Genomic DNA, 15,120 nt, shown 5'->3' with positions numbered 1-15,120 from the left:
CCATCTCTTCAAACACACTTCCTCCAGCTCTTCCACACACACTTCCTGCAGCTCTTCACACACTTCCTCCAGCTCTTCCACACACACTTCCTCCAGTTCTTCCACACACTTCCTCCAGCTCTTCCACACACACTTCCTGCAGCTCTTCACACACACTTCCTCCAGCTCTTCCACACACACTTCCTCCAGCTCTTCCACACACTTCCTCCAGCTCTTCCACACACTTCCTCCAGCTCTTCCACACACTTCCTCCAGCTCTTCCACACACACTTCCTCCAGCTCTTCAAACACACTTTCTCCAGCTCTTCCACACACATTTCCTCCAGCTCTTCCACACACTTCCTCCAGCTCTTCCACACACACTTCCTCCAGCTCTTCCACACACTTCCTCCAGCTCTTCCACTCACACTTCCTCCAGCTCTTCCACACACACTTCCTCCAGCTCTTCCACACACTTCATCCAGCTCTTCCACACACTTCCTCCAGCTCTTCCACACACTTCCTCCATCTCTTCAAACACACTTCCTCCAGCTCTTCAAACACACTTCCTCCAGCTCTTCCACACACACTTCCTCCAGCTATTCCACACACTTCCTCCAGCTCTTCAAACACACTTCCTCCAGCTCTTCCACACACACTTCCTCCAGCTCTTCAAACACACTTCCTCCAGCTCTTCCACACACACTTCCTCCAGCTCTTCCACACACTTCCTCCATCTCTTCAAACACACTTCCTCCAGCTCTTCCACACACACTTCCTCCAGCTCTTCAAACACACTTCCTCCAGCTCTTCCACACACACTTCCTCCAGCTCTTCCACACACTTCCTCCATCTCTTCAAACACACTTCCTCCAGCTCTTCCACACACACTTCCTGCAGCTCTTCACACACTTCCTCCAGCTCTTCCACACACACTTCCTCCAGTTCTTCCACACACTTCCTCCAGCTCTTCCACACACACTTCCTGCAGCTCTTCACACACACTTCCTCCAGCTCTTCCACACACACTTCCTCCAGCTCTTCCACACACTTCCTCCAGCTCTTCCACACACTTCCTCCAGCTCTTCCACACACTTCCTCCAGCTCTTCCACACACACACACACACACACACACACACACACACCTCCTCCAGCTATTCCGGCGGAAAAGTCTGGAGTCTGAAACAGATATCAGAGCCACCTTTGCCATACTTTCTTGAGGCTGACCTCCTCCATGGCCTCTTCAAACCTCTCCCAGCCACAGGTTTTTGCCTCTGCGACGCCCTGATCTGTGGTGCGCTTGACCTGCCAACATCTGTCAGCTGCCTTACAACCACAGCTCTGAGCTGCATCAACAATGACGTGAAGAACATAGCTATAATTAATCAATTAACTTGTTTCAGCCTACAGTAGAGTGAAAGTACCAACAAGCAACAAAAACATACTCAATACGGACTCAAATACCTGGAAAATTACACCCTGTCTTTCCGTAACTGTTTCATATTACAGGTCCAGGTGCAACGGAGCCATCAGGACAACATCATCTACAAACAACAAAACTGCAACATGCCCTGGGACGCTTTGCAGCCGAGTGTGAAGCGTCTGGGATGAAGATCAGCACCTCCAAATCCGAGGCCATGGTTCTCGACCGGAAAAAGGTGACTTGCCCTCTCCAGGTGGGTGGAGAGTCCTTGCCCCAAGTGGAGGAGTTCAAGTATCTCGAGGTCTTGTTCACGAGTGAGGGAAGGATGGAGGGTGAGATTGACAGGCGGATCGGTGCAGCGGCTGCAGTGATGCAGTCGCTGCATCGGACTGTTGTGAGTCAAAAGACAAAGCTCTCGATTTACAGATCAATACCGTTCCTACCCTCACCTATGGTCATGAGCTTTGGGTAATGAAAGAAAGAACAAGATTGCGAAATGAGTTTCCTCCACAGGGTGGCTGGGCACTCCTTTAGAGATAGGGTGAGAGCTCAGTCACATGGGAGGAGCTCGCAGTAGAGCCGCTACTCCTCCAGCTGAGGTGGCTCGGGCATCTGTCCTACCGGGAAGAGGCCCAGAGGAAGACCCAGGACATACTGGAAGGACTATGTCTCTTTGTGGCATGGGAACGCCTCCCTCCGGAGGAACTGGAGGAAGTGTCTGGGGTGAGGGAAGTCTGGAAGTCTTAGACTGCTGCCCCCACAACATGGCCCTGGATAAGCGGAAGAAGATGGAAGGATTTTCCATGAATCCCAATATAAATATATAGTAAACCCTTTTTTGTGGTGTTTTTGGAGTGTTGCTGCAGATGAAGTTATTTTGGAATAACAGGGGAGCTGTGAGCCTCCCCCAGTTTTCTTGTCAGACGCTGATGTGTTGTGGTCATCTATGGACATGCGCTCATTAGTCAGACAGGCCTGTGTACTCTGTATGATATAGATAAAACCAGAGTCTGCACTGTGGGCGGCAGCTGCACTCTAAAACACAACCACCAAAGATGAATCACAATCCAATCTAAATTGAATGTTCACAGTGTAAGGCAGCACAATTACTCAAGTTTTAATTGAGATTGAGATCCAGTTATTTCTAATTGTCAATAATTAGCTTGAGTCTTGTTAATCAATAAAAGCATGTGGTTTGGAGCAGAGTTTGGGGTTTAGTGGAACATAATTGTTGACTGATAACTAAAGGTGGTTGCTATTCTTCATGTTTTATTTATGTTTTATTTATGTTTTTTGTTAATTATGAAATATATTTTATTTGTTTTGAATATGACAAAAAGGAATAAGACAAAATATATAGATTTTTATTTTTTGTCATATAAATAAATCACAATAAAAAAATTGAAATTATAAGTTGCAGTATATAAACAGCACAATTAAATGCTTAAAGTTTGTTATTATAATGAGTGAAGTTATGTATTTGAACCTCTAACGCTCACATTGTATTGTGCAATACAAAAAGTTCTCCATTAGAACAAAAATAAATGGCACACACAATAAATACTGAATGCCAAAATAAAATTTTATATTTTAATTATCGTGACAGCTCCACATACAACAATACTTTTAAAAAACAATTACTACAACACAAAAACTTTGAATTCACATAATTTCAAAGACCTTTTAGGGAAGAATAAAGGTTAAATAAGAACCACGCTCATCAACATCACTGGATCGCTCTTGTTTTTTACAGTGTAGTGCTATATCGGGCGCAGTGTCTCGCTCTGACAGTGAACGGCGTCTGAACTTGAGTTTACAAATATTATGCAACAATAAGGACATAGCTGGAGGCATTGTTAGTCTGGACGTACTCACTCAAAACTGGAATATTGACTATTATTGCGCTGCCTAGAAAGTGCCACAGTATGGTATTCAGCTTATCTATCTACATGCATTCTCTCCACAGATCTGACCTGTAACTTGGCCGGTTGGCGTCACTTGATTGTCTCCATGGAGAAAGACAAGTTCAATACAAAACTGCGAAGACGTAACAGCGAAATAAACCACGAGACATATATCGAGAAGGAATCAAATGGTCACATTTATATAGCGCTTTTCTACCGTCAAGGTACTCAAAGCGCTTTACATCAAGGAACCAGTCACCCATTCACACACACATTCACACCCCAGATATACGCAGACACTGGGGGTGAGTTGGGTTAAGTGTCTTGCCCAAGGACACAACGGCAGTATTCACATGAGGCAGCTGCGATCGCACCGCCAACCTGCGGGCCAGTGGATCTGACCGCTCTGACTGAGCGGGGAGTCGATCAAGATCAAAATTGTAGAATCACAATTCAAGTTCAATACAACTGACAAAATGTACGTTCTATTTATGGAAAAAGTGTTCACCCAGAAGTTTAAACTTGTAAAATGAGTTTAGAAGTTAATTTATGGTCATCTTTCAGATATTACTTCTCATGGAAAAGGGATTTTGAAACATTATTTAATCTAATTGCAATATTTGTCAGAAAAATTGCAATGATTTACATTTACTCCAAAATCGTGCAGCCCCACCACAAGCATGTGATGGGTGGATTTAAGATATACATTGATATTAAAATGTGTAAAATTTACATATTTCGATTTATTTTGTGTGTGTTCATATATCTATATATGTTTAATTTGACAGTCTGTCAAATGTGTGCAATAATTTGACCTCACCCAAGACATTTACAGTAACATTTAGGAACTTTTTAGTTGTATTTCTTTTTTGTACATCTACAATAGTGTAGCTAAATCTTCTAGATAAGGTCTGCCACATGTCGCTTGTGTGGTGCACCCAAAATATGTCACTACATTGTTTTTAGTTATATTATTATTTGGTAATTTGGTATTGTACAGTAATTAAATATATATGTTATTTTGGTATGTTAATACTAAGACATTAACTTAGACATAGTATGTGTCATAATTAAGTGCTTTCCTGATTTTTGTAAGTTAAGGGAGTAGGGCGGAACCTTCGAGCAGAGGGTGTTGCACCAGATTGGGTTTTGAGGGCGGAACTTCCTGTTCACGTCAAACGTGATCTGGACATCAAAAGGAGTGCTTCGGTTCACCCTTTCTTTTGTCTTTCACAATATTTTCAGGTCAGTACACGGTGCAAACCACCAACACATAGCACTATAAGGTCATTACTTAAGGTTTCATCAGTAGTTTGTACTGTTTTGATGTTGCCTGGTACTTTTCGGCGTGTATTTGGAAGTTAGCTTTCAGACTAACAGTAAAGTTACACGCGAGATTTCGGCCGAAAAATCGCGAGATTTCGGGAACTCCGGTTTTATGGTTTTGATTCAGCTTTATAAGCATGTATATGCAAAGTATTTTATTTTTTGTAACTTAAACAAAGAGCTTAGGCATTTGTACAGGAGTTTGTGTGAGACACTTGACATTTGTGATGCTTTATATTTGTAGTAATGTAGATTAACCTTTGACAGTTTGTGAGAGTACATTTTTTTTGTGTTTAATGTCCATGCCATAAGCCAGTTGGTATTATTATACTACAACAGTGGTATTTGTGTTTTATTTAAAATGTGAATTCATAGAAAATGTGTCACTTAAGCAAAGAAAGTATATATGTGTGGCTGTGACAATCTATTTGTGTACAAATGCACAAGAATTGTACATTGTATTATTATCATTGTTTAAGAACAATTAAAAAACATGATGTGGACATGAAAAGGAGTACTTCGGTTCACCCTTTCTTTTGTCTTTTACAATATTTTCAGGTTACACAATTCCTGCTACGGGCCCCAAGGTGGGACTGCCGTAACACTTAGCACATTTGTTTGGTGTCATTTTCATTTTCAAATTAACTGCAAGTTGTAGGGCTGGGTGATATTGACAAAAAATTATATATATATATATATATATATATATATAGCATCCAAATAAGAATATTCAGATGATATTATGTAAATCCAACAGAATGTGTTAAAAAAAAGTCTTAATAGTTGAGGTTTAATTATCGGACGAATTACAAAAGTGCAGAATGTCATCCTATACCCTTATTTGAAAGTTTTGCCCTTAACTTTTTATTTTATTTGTTTAATCTTTATTCTTTTTGTAGCATTTTTACTGTAAACAATCAACTTAATAGTCAAATTTTGCATTTATTTAAAACAACATTCACAATACAATCAACATTTTTATGTATTGCCCACCTCTACAGCTTAGGTATTTTTTTCTATTTTACTAATTCTGTGTCAAGAGCCAAAAGTACGTTCCAAAAGTATCCATCTGTTGTTTCCATTGCTGGACTTTTGTGTCCCAGATATATCGTCTTAAAGTCAAGTGTTAAGGTTGAAAATAATTATGTGCATTATTGATCTCATCTTTCAAAACAATTCCTGGTGAATTATTGTTTTGATTCCAAAAAAATATCAACACATTCATTTAATTTTTGTCCCCCAGCTCTGATCTGCTGTAATGTTTAACAGGCCACAGTTAAACCAATGAAGTGAAAGAGAAACAGCAGAGGTCAGACATGAAGCCGGAGAATCAATATGTGCCAATGTAACTCCACATTTACACGCAGTCGGATCCATAAAGACATATTATCACCACGTCCACACTGAGCTGTTACCGGCTGCATTCACACTCCCTACGCCTCAGTGGAGAAAGAAAAGGCCTTCAGATCTGGTTGAAGGCTTTATTTACTTGTTCAGGAAACACTTTTAACCGTATACAGTGTGAAAGGTGCACATAGAAACTTCCTAATGTAGATTTTATTGTTTGGCCTAGAATGTTCCACAGTATATGGCATTCAGCTTTTATTACAATTCAATTTAGGCCTGCAACAATAAATAAACTAGTCGACTTTATAAAATAACGTGACGTGTAAACTTAAAGAAGAAGCTGATGACTTTATTTACCTCTTAAAGGCAATAGAAAATTAAAAAGTGCATATGAATTGTAATAAAATTGTAATCTGGCTGCAACTGTGATATTAAGGCAAGACACTGCAGGGGAGAAGGGAAAAATCTGAGCTTTAGAGACATTACTTTGAGTGTGGAGTATCAACAAACAGGAGTAATGTTTTTGATACTCCAGTGCACAGGGCGCTCTTTGGCAGTTTTTGTGAGTAATGTTTTTCAAGGTTTGATGTTTGTTGACAAAAGGCAGCACTCACTAGTTCTGTTTAAATACTTTTGAAACTTTGTAGTTTACTGAGATAAATGTAAGAAACCAGTATCTTCATATGAATTTAAAGGAATTTTATGTGTAAGAATGGCCAAAACGGCAAGTAAATCTGAAAAATATTACAAGCTAATTTAAACGTATTGATTCATTTTGTTGACTTTTCAGATACAAAGAATTTAGAGAGAGGATTTTGAATCTCTCTTTGTACCGGTATTTGAACTTACTGTAAAAAAAGAAATGTTGCTTCATTTATTTGGCATTAAAACTTAATAAATCCCGCTTAGACATCAACAAATCCTTGTGAACAATCCATAAACACCATGTTCAGTACAAGATTGTAAAGTTTGGCGTGTGTAGGTGTTACTTTATGGGCTAATCTTTATGATCTGTATGAATACATTTGGAGAAAATGACCTTGAAACTTGAGTGAATGAAATAATAAATAAACATCTCAAGTTGCAGATTGGGCAATACGTGTAAAATCACCCACCCCTGAAACTTTGTCTAGTGCTACACCAAACAAAGATAAAAATGTAGGAAAATGTAGAAGGAAGGAGACCCATTATGCAAAATCTACTTTTAAGAGCTTTTAACGACAATATAATGTTTCCTTCTTGTCAATAAACCACTCAAAGTTGTGTTTGGAGTGATTCATTTTTGAGTCATCTTTATTCTCCTGCTCCATCAGTCCATGTTTTCACCACTACACGTGTCACGCCCACTGATTTTTACTTACTTTGTTTTGCAGTTTTATTTTCTTAAATGGAGGCACATGTAGGATTCATTTTGGCACAAATCCTCTGCTCGCAATTGTGAACTGCATCACTCCAAAGAGCACGTTGTAGAATATTGTGATTTAAGATGTGCAAAATACAACATAATGGCGTTTTAGATTAGAACTATATAGAAGACAAAAGCACAATAGGTGCATTTAGGTAACATTTGAGAGGAAACTGAAATCTGAACAGTTAAACTAATACAATAATCCTATTTCAGAAGGTCAAAACTGCACGGTTAAGGTTTTAGACTGAATAAGACACACAGACATTTAGTTCTCTGGACAGGACATTATATTAAGTGCACTATTTCCAATTTCCTATTTGTGACCATACTAATTTATTTTTTTAATTGATTGCTATAATCTCACAGCCGTAAAGCCGTGCCGTGCAACCTCTGCGAACACGGTCGGACATTACTTACAGATTTGTGGAAACCTATTTTACTCTGACTTTGTTGCGAGTGGGGGTTTCTACAGATTTTCAACCTCAACTTTTCTACAATTCTCACAAATGTTGCAGTTTGCAAACATTTCCCTCATCAGCGATTTGAGTCTCCCGAGGACACACAAACTGCACAAAGTCGTTTTTATCAAACTCATTTCAGAAACAGGAAGCTCCATCAGATACGTCCCTCAGAGCTGATAACTATGGGCACGTTCACGTTCACCTGAGATCAGCCCTTTTTAACATCATTGTGAAAAGTACTTTGCAGGATATTGTAGGCTGAATTACCCTTAGAAGTACTAACATTGTGGTGTGAGTCCGGCTCTATCGCCTGTTGTCAGTTGCCAAAACAGCCTTGGATTTTCAAATGTTTGATGTTTGGAGTCTCATGCTAACTCTAGACTAACTCAGATGTTTTTCTAAAATTGTTCAGACCTAATGCTGATTATAACTGACATCTCTATGGAGACAAGCATGCGACAGACCACCAGAAAAGCTACTTTATGCATCTTTAAATTGTCAACAAGCAAACAATTGAACAATGAAAACAAGTAATCTTGTACAGTACAGTCTCATTTAGCTTAATTTAAACTTTCTTTACAGTCGATACTGAACATACTTCTTCTGTGGACTCCTCCTGTTCACAGCTAAAGGTCATGGTCCTCAGTTTAATTAAAAAACGTTGATTGGTTTGGTTCCATGCGAGTCTCTAATGGCACAAATAGGCTTATTTACACTGTAACACACACGCAGCAGCAGCAGCAGGAGCACGGGGCCCTGAACATGTGGTATCGAGCACCGCGGTCTCCAGAGAGCTCAACTGAAGCTGTGATGGAGAGACGCAATTTGCTGATGGTAAGAAATCCAAAAGTCAATACCAGTAAAACTAAAATAACCTCAAAGAAGATTAGAAGATAGACTTAAAGGTTATACTGCAATGTATGGAAAACTAAAAAATTAAATGTTAAAGAAATATTGTAACTTTCTGCTGGATTCTAGTTTGATGCTCGAAGCCACGAAGATGAAAATAAAACAATATTAAATATTGACAAAAATGAATAATATATTCAAATAATATAGATATATAGATCATTTTAAAGCTCTTCAGATATAGATATATTTTTTTGTTTTCAGCATGACATTTATAGACAAATATTAAGGAACACAAAGTAATATAGAGGAAAGTCCTAGAAATACAGCCATAATTTTCTTCAGCACATACATGTATGTTGGGTGAATTTACCTGCAGTATTTATTTGGTGTTCAAATATGCATCTGAATAACTGTGCTCATAACTATTTATTGTATTTGTGGAGCAGAATAGTATTGTTGCCGCTAGTATTGCCCTAAACCACGAGTAAAGCCAGGTCATGTGGTGTCCATGAGGGATCCACCCATACCACATGTGGGCCTTCTGAAGTCAAGCCGCCTCGTTTGTAGAGTCTGTACATATTTCTGAGACCCTTTGAGGTGATGGAGAAAAGTGCACAAAAATATGCGGAAGTGGAATGCATTTACAGTTGTTTTGCTTCTTGTTTCGTTGTTTTTATAATGTTTTTTTTCACATCTCTAGTACCCCAACGTCTTCTGGCTGGGAGGTAGAAGTTTGCGAAGTTTTCCACTGTGATCCATACAGTGGACAAGAAGCTCATCGTTTTAGTCCTGAAGTTGTGCAGTGACTTTCCAACAAATTCAAATGCAATGTGATTCTACTACTGTTTCTTTGATGTCTATGAGCACGGAGCATTGATGGAGCATTATTAGCAGGGCCCTTAATCACCAGAAGACGGGCAGGTTGGAGATAGAAAGCCACAGATCGATGCATCGACGAGAGCCTCATAGGTGAACATTGATCAGGAGGATTACCCATGATCCCACAGTCAGCTGCGTTGCCAGATCAACACATTTCTTAAAGAGACAGGACACACACGGGTCACGCGGTTCAAATCGCAGCTAAAGATTTGGATAAACGCAACGTCAATAGTTAGATTTAACACTAAGCAGCCTGTTATTATGTTTTGTCAGCCTTGCAATAAACTGACAAACGGAGCTCAGCAGTGAATGTGCGCGTCGAAAACCGTTTAAAGCGTTAGAGTTTACAGACAGATCATAACCAGGAATATGACCATGAGATATATAAAATATATTTAACATCTATAAAGCAAAAAAAACACAAAGTTATAAACATTTATAAACAGTTATAAACAACTAATAAGTCTTTCTTTCAACTTAAAAAAAAAACAAATCCAGAACGTCAATAATAGTAAATATAGTAAATATACACTTTTTATACTTTTAAAAAATAATTATGACCAATAAAATAATTGTTTATAATTTTTTTGTAATCGTTATCTGGACAAAACAGACTCCAAACACAAATGAAAATTATAGCAAACCATTTATAGCAAAGCAGCATTATTCAATCAAAATGTCAAAAAATAATGGACAATTTCAGATTTTCATCGATAATTCACTTAATTTAAATATTCTTTTAAATATATCTGCAAGCCTTCAGTCATCATATTATCTATATTTGATCAAATAAGTAGGAAATCTCAGTGTATAAAATAAATAATATGTATGAAATCTAAATGTACAAAAGAAATAAAATGTATTAAATCTCGATGTAAAAAATAATTAAGATTTATGAAATCTCAATGTACAAAGGAAGTAAAATATATGAAGTATCAATGTACAAAATAAATAAAAATTATAAAATCTCAATGTACAAAATAAATAATCGTTTGACTATCCACTAATCAAAAAAAATATATCTGTCAATCTAGTACTTGACATAAACATAACTTACCCACTTAGTTGTTCATTTTTGTGAATATCTCTAAACTCAAACTACTAAAGAAGTTATTTCCATAAACCTTGTTCCTGCACTTTTGAGACCTGCAGTTAATTGATGGTCTTATGTTGTAATCAGCCCTAAAGAAACGACCCCCTCAGTGTTTTATTTAAGCCAGTATCAAGGACGCAGCAGTAACAGGGTTTAGCAGAAACACAGAGGAGCACGGGGAGCAGCTGAGGTGGCACTTTTAGCCTTTAGGAGCCTGATGAGAGGCGACCAGCAAACGCACATCCATCACCAAGATACAAGCCAAACTTAACTGTACAACGAGGCCTGACAACACACTTTCATTGAATATGCTTTATCCTGGTGCAGCAAAATAATAAGTTAGTGGAACATTTTGCTTTTAACATCTCGGCCAATATGTCCTGAGGGTGCTGGCAATTAAATATTCAATGGTGAAATGTATTTTGACAGAGTTATTAGCAAGTCGCCGTGAGCATGTGTTACATTCACAAAGGAGGAGACTCATTTGGTCATTTGTTTTACTTAAAGAGGTTTATAAGTCTGACCATTCATTCTCTGTGTCACAATTAAATATAGAAAATTGTGATTATCATATCACAAATGTTGTAATGACCTCTAAAAGAAGAAAATATTCAGTTTTTTTAAGACAAATCTGGTTGTAGCTTTAGTTTAGGCCTCCACAAACATGTTCTGAAATGCATGTGATTCTTGTATTAGTTTAGCACTTCATATTTCAGTTTTCTCTCAACTGTTAAAGTGCCATGTTTTTACGATCTTTTTAATTTTGACTTTAATTGGTGTATTTATACCTATTCTATACATAAATTATAGTTTTACACCAATCGAGTAGGTGTTTGTGGAGAAAAAGTTGAAAAATCTGTAGAAAATCACAGGAAGGGACATCACACCAGGGACACTCATTCCAGTCAAAGTTTATGCAGAATTTACACAAAGAAACAACTTTCTTGATCCTCTAAACATCAATTCAGCAAAATAAAGTTGCTTTCATATATTTTCATCAAAATAATGTATATAACAAATCTAATCGCACAGACAATACTTTTTTGGGCAGCCTTAATCTTCAGTATTCGTGGGTATTCTTTAGATTCCTTCCTGATTTGAAAGAAAAGGAATCAAAATATTATATCTTTTGACTGGGGAAAGATCGTCAAAAAAAATATCAAACCAGAAAGGAATAATTTGCTTGAAACACAAATCATGTGCTTAAACAGGGCAACATTTAGTTGACAAAGACTTTAGTGCAAGCAGCAAAAAGCATAAAATGTGCATCGAATTAAAAAACTATTGGTTGAGCTCCACTTTTTTTGTTGCTCTTTTTTTTAAATTAGAACATAGGACAACAACAAAAAAAGAGCAACAGTAACAACCAAAATACCACAAAAAACACACACACAAAACACAAATAATGAGTTGGACCACCTTATGGGTCCTATTCATAAGGTAAGTATTGGAGTACCAAAAAAAAAAATGTGAATAATTGTCCCATTTTGTCCATTCGTTTGAGCTCTACTCTAAGTAAAAATATCTGGCATGAAATTTGTCAATACAATACAAAAAAAATCTTCTCTTCGTACTTGCTAGCGCTGCAAGATCTATCATAGTCGAATCAAAATCACACTTTTAATGGTGGTCATTAACCGTAATTAATCCTGTAAAATAGCGCCCTCTGCAAACAAATATCAAGTTTTATTCTGTATAAAAACGGAGTTTTGTATCAGTTTAGCGGTTCAGATTTCAGTTTTCTCGTATGTTCTTGATGTTCAGAAATACCATAATAAGACATTTTTCTTTCTATTCACGCTTTGTAGATCGAAAAGTGAAGTGCATGGAATGAAGCGGATACAATTCCACTTGAAATTGACCCCAAACAATACCTTTAAAGCTTATTTTCCCATCTCTTTCTATCGTACACGTGACCCCCTTACACTGCGCTTTTTCTGTACTCGACAGTAGTAACAAATGACACGTAAAGTGCTTTGTATGTTGCAGCTCGTGCCTAATTGTCATGATTAAACACAAATGCAGAGTGTTCACGTTTGGGCACCATGTATCACCGCTGCACACGTATAATACAAGTCATTGATTTTCCATTCAACTGAGTTTCCCTGACCTAGTTCTCTTTGTGTTTCTACCTCTGAGTGTGACTAATGCAGGGCAAATGTAGGTCAGTGGGGTGAATACAAGGGCATCGAAAGGGGACAAGGAAAACGACAAGGCCAGAGTCAGAAAGGAGTATTGATACTTCTATACCAATACTGATGTCACCGTGATTAAAGCACCTGATACTTACGGTCTTAGAAATGTGGAATTCGTAGCATCCTAATTCTTGACCGCAATAAGTTCTCTGCCAATGAAAACACTTTATAACTAGATGCAAACAGCGCACATACAGTAGGCCTGTGACGATAGCAAAAAGTGAACATATTGACAATAACAACAACAACAACAACAACAACAATACTGAGACAAATTTATGCCACCAGTGCTACTGACACAATAATACAAAAGTACTTTCTTTGATAAACATTGTGGTCTTATATGTTCTGATAAAGCCCAAGCTTATTGTGAAACGGATCAGGAAAGGTCACATTTTGCACTATTTGTAATTTGGTATGTAGTTTTGATACTAGTTTTAGTATTGATATTAGAAATACATGTATAGGCTGTTCAAATAGTATTCAGTTTGACTTTTCTTTTGAATCTGAAATTATTCCAAGTACATCCAAAGAAATGGTTATCATGTAAAGCATTTGTCGTGGCCAGAGATGTACTGTGGGGGCCAGCAAGTGGGGGTGGGGCTTCAAGGAAAAAAGCTAATCCTGAATAATCAGAGAATCGTGACGTTTCTGCTCACAATAATCACAAATCTAACATTTGATACGTGAAAGCCCGTTTGTTATATTTCTTGAGAATAACTTTTTCAAGGCGAGCTCCAACTTCACCAACTTCTCCCACAAAGACAAGGCGACAGCGGCCAATTTATAAACTCATCACAAGAACGTCATGTCAAGGCTGGAGAATAGGTGGCGCTGTTCTGTTTTCTCACAATGACAAAAGAGACGTGCAAGGCCTCACTGGTTCTTACGATTCACCATCTTTAACCAACGCATTTCTCTGGCACTTTTATCCAGCGTGAAAACGAAGGCAATGAACTGTGAGGGAATGAGAGCGAGGGAGGGAGAGAAGAGGTAAAAGAGAGGGAGAGAATTTAGAGGGGAAAATAATAGGGGAGGAAAGGGGAGAGAGCAAGAGAGAGATAAGGGGAAAGAAAGTGAATGAAAGAGAGAGTGGAGAGAGGAAGAGATGAGAGAAAATAGAGGAAGAACAGAAGATAAAGAATTTAGAGGGAGGAGAGAGAGAGAAAGACAAAGGGGTGAAGAGGGAGAGGTGGGAGAAAATAGATAAGATAGAGGGAAAGTGGTGATAGAAGGATAAGAAAGAGAGGGGAGGGTGAAGAAGAGAGTGTAAGGAGGTAGAAATAATTTAGAGAGAGAGAGAAGATGTGAGGTGACTAAAGAGGGAAATAAAGGGGGGCGAGGGAATTTAGAGTGGTAGATGTAGGGGGAGAGAGAGAAAATGGGGGCAAAGAAGTGGGAGAAAGATGTAGAAGGGGGAGAGAGGGGAGAAACACACACAAGAGAGGGTTAAGAGAAAGGGAAGAAAAGAGAGTCTCTTCACTCTCTCTTTTCTCTCTCTCTATCTCTTTCTATTGCTAGTCTCTCACTACTTTCTTTCCCCCCTTCTTTCTCATTTTCTTGTTTCTCAGCCTCTCTCTTCTCTTTCTTTCTTTCTTTCTCTCTCCCTCTCAACTCACTCCCTTTCCCATTGTCAATTTTACTATAACGTTATGATTTATTTTTTAACAAACAATACTCCACAATTACATTTGACTTTGAATGACTTCCACGCAAAATGAATGTATGAAGAACGTTTTACTATTGCGTTCTGATAAATAAAAAGAAGATGTCTACGCCTTGTCAAATGGCATTTAAAGACGTTTGTGAGAAACAGCGGATTTCTGCTAATTTTCAATGGCTTCATCTTTGAATGTTGTGATTAATGCGAGGTCTTAGTAGAACATAGACTTACAGGACACATTAATCAAAGTGTAACAAAAACGTTTAAAGAGCTTTGGTGCTGAAACGGTGCCTTGGGTTCAGTTTGAAAAAGTCTTGTCCTTCGTTTGAGGCTTGAGTGCTCAGAAATTCTTTGCCCACCGCTCTGCTCTTATTTGCACTCAGAAAATGTCAGACTTCGGGTTAAAAAATGCTGCATATCGTTTTATTAAAGGGGATATATAATGCGTTAACTTTACTGAGCTAAACCTTTTTATTTCTGTAATTTCTCATCAGTTGTTCAGTAGTTTAGTTTTTAGTTTCCCCCCCTGTATTGCCCTGCAACTGAGAACTTGTTTTCACCTACCCCCTAGCCCCGCCCACCCCTCTCCG

General features: G+C 38.1%; 2 protein-coding genes across 3 annotated transcripts in view; both read right to left on the bottom strand.

Annotated features, from left to right (window-relative positions):
* The window catches only part of LOC140381215 (multiple epidermal growth factor-like domains protein 11), a 156,792-nt gene that overhangs the window by 110,929 nt on the left and 30,743 nt on the right, over nt 1-15,120 (bottom strand). The gene's annotated exons all lie outside the window — the stretch shown is intronic.
* Nucleotides 1-15,120, bottom strand: part of dapk2a (death-associated protein kinase 2a) — a 216,914-nt gene that overhangs the window by 172,322 nt on the left and 29,472 nt on the right. The window lies entirely within an intron of this gene.

This window comes from Eucyclogobius newberryi, unplaced genomic scaffold, assembly GCF_026437365.1.
Source record: "Eucyclogobius newberryi isolate DKJ021-1_F unplaced genomic scaffold, fEucNew1.0.hap1 SCAF_5, whole genome shotgun sequence".
NCBI lineage: Eukaryota > Metazoa > Chordata > Actinopteri > Gobiiformes > Gobiidae > Eucyclogobius > Eucyclogobius newberryi.
This window is presented reverse-complemented; position numbering and strand designations above follow the sequence as displayed.